Source organism: Tachypleus tridentatus, chromosome 8 (assembly GCF_004210375.1).
Source record: "Tachypleus tridentatus isolate NWPU-2018 chromosome 8, ASM421037v1, whole genome shotgun sequence".
Lineage (NCBI taxonomy): Eukaryota > Metazoa > Arthropoda > Merostomata > Xiphosura > Limulidae > Tachypleus > Tachypleus tridentatus.
The window spans coordinates 152338565-152341559 of record NC_134832.1 but is presented as its reverse complement, the minus strand read 5'-3'; positions in this window follow the sequence as shown (position 1 = coordinate 152341559).

Here is a 2995-nt window from a genome sequence, read left to right as displayed (position 1 = left end):
TAAGGCAAATGCGACGAAGGAGCTGGAGGACATTACAAAAGAAGCGTACCAGGACTGTTTCAACAAGTGGAAACACCGTTGGGATAAGTGTGTGCGTTGGGGAGGAGAGTACTTTGAAGGGGTCCCAGACCTGTAACTTCTAAATAAAGTACGTTTTGTTTTATGACGTCAGTCCGCGTATTTTTTTTGAACAGACCTCGTAGTCTTGTAAATGAATAGATTTACAGATGTCCCACCAGCCGTAGGAGCATTATAATGTACGACGAATCACACTATTCGTTGGTAAAAGGAATAGTATAATAGTTGACAGTGGGTGGTGATGACTAGTTGTCTTCCCTCTAGTGTTACACTGCTAAATTAGGGACGGCTGGTGCAGGTAACCCTAGCTTTGCGCGAAATTGAAAAACACACAGAATAGAAGACACTGAATTCAGGGAAGAATTAATATTTAAGACAAAGACAGCTTAAATTCTCACAATAAATATTTACAAGACCTCTCTCATTTGTTATATTTATAAGGTGTTAAAATTATTTTTAGATACAATAAAAATATAACATTTAGAATATTAGATATATTACTAACTGCAGAAATATAATCCGGAAATGAAAATGAAAAAAATTTTACGTAGAAAAACAAACATCCACGTTTTATATGCCGGTTACAACCATCGCTGAACAAAACCAGGTGATGTAGAAAAATGACAACTTCCTAACAGCTGCGCCTACGTAACCCAAGATAATAGACAGACACAGGAAACTAAGCACACAAAAATTTGTTGCCTTCCCTCTAATCTTACACTGCTAAATTAGGGACGACTAGCGCAGATAGCCGTTGTGTAGATTTGCGCGAAATTCAAACCAAACCAAACTAGAAATACTAGGGTAAACTAATTAAATATCTTCCTAAACTCGATAAAAAGTAAAATGTAATTACACAGTAACTGTATAAATTATATCATTATGTAGCATATACGTACTCTTATTTATGTTTACACAGGTACAAATTTTATGACGTGTAATTTTCGTGCTCAGTTTTATTGGCATGTGTGTGTTTTTTATAACAAAACCACATCGGACTATCTGCTGAGTCAACCGCGTAGTAATGGTGGCTTTTATAATATTCTGATAATATAATTTCTGTTCATGTAGAAAAACTGTAAGCGAAATAATTAATGGTGCATCCCTTTGTCGACAGACAAATCTCGTAGTTCATTGTTTACCTACATAGTGCTAGCACACTCTCGGATATTAATAAGAAACGTTCAAACTATCAAGGCAAGATATTGAAATAACTTTAGTGTATAAAGATTGTTTCTTGCACAAAGTTACATAATGAGTTATTTGCCCTACCTACTATAAGGAATCATTTAAAATATAAGATTGTAAAACTGGTAAACAGATATAAAATATATTAACTGAAGTTTCTTGTTTTCTAACTGCTCTATAACTGTTTGCTTTCTTATTTTCTGATAAGAGCAAGTCATCTATTTAGATCAAAAGTGATAAATTTGACATGTTTAACACTTGTTGTTATCAAAGTATCAACATTAAAAGAATTGTTGACTTGCAAACAGTCATTCACCAACCAATCACCACAGATCACGAATAAGTAAATGAAATTTTAGCAGAAATAAAATTTTTTGCCATTTTTAGTGTTGGTAATTAATAATAAATATCATTCAACAGAGTTCCACAAATGTTTCTTTGGAAACTATTGTTTGTTTAACACCAGATTTTAGCATTTAGTCTGTAAACTCACTGCTCTCCCACAAATGGACTTTTTGTTTGGAAACGTATAATTTCAATGTTCTGGTGTTTTTACTCTAGCGTTTACATTAGTGAAGATTTTGGAAATTACATATTAACACAAAGTAGCCAGGCTAGCTACAGTGCTTTCAAGTTCGTACACTTATCAATCGCACAATACATAAAATATTCACTTGCCCAAAGAAAACAAAACGGAAAAGATGTCAATAACTCTTTAGAATTTTATGGATGCATCAAGTTGAAGTATTGAATATACCTAATGTAACTGTGTTGAAAGTTCTTACTTCAATCATATGGTAATATTCTCAAATATGAACACTGAGTTTCTGGAAGGTTCTGTCCCAAACAGTAGCACAATATTTTTAATTGGGTATCTACCAGGGAACATTAGAATTATGACATTTATAAAATGTTTACACTGCAATTTCTATTTACTGATCTCATGTCACAACTGTATCACGGGCAATCTACGAATTTTGACAGTAAGAAGTCCTCCACCCAAACGGAATAAACTGTAAAATTTATTGTATTTTTTTTAAACTAACCTTTAAATTCTGTATACATTTCTCTTCAGTAGTAATGTATATCTGCTATATTGGTGGTTAGTCATTCATGGCTGGTATTTCCATCTATTGAAATCAGTTTTGGTTTCATTGGAATTATATGCAGAACTCTCAGTATCCTAATGTGCCTGTTCTAATGTTACTACCAATCACAAGTTTATTTTTTTATCATTTTTATTCCAGTAGTTTTTTACTTGTCTTGAAAAATTGTCTATGTAACTTATTTGTTATTCTTCAAGTTATTAACCTTTTACTGCTACAGCAAAAAGTTGCTTATAAGTATCATTTCATTAGCAACTTTGTTTTCTTTAATCTATAATGTCTCAGTGGCAAACCTCATAATATGCTAATAAAGTTTATGGTTCAATCCTTAGTGTACAGAAAAAAGACAAGTCATTGCACAGTTTCTTCCTTAAAAACAGCTTCTGCAAACTTCTTTTTTTAAAGACTGAATTATCAATTTTATTTCTGCAATTTTTTAGTTTTTGTAGGAAACGTCATTTGGGCTTGTTTTCTTTACTTTGATCTTTGGTGGTTTTGGATATGGTCACAAATTCTTATAGTTACCATCTTTGTTTTTCTAATTCAACCAGATTTATGTTGAGAAACTTTGGGATGCAGACATCATACGTGTTTCAAGGCTTTCAACTTGACTGACCAGAATT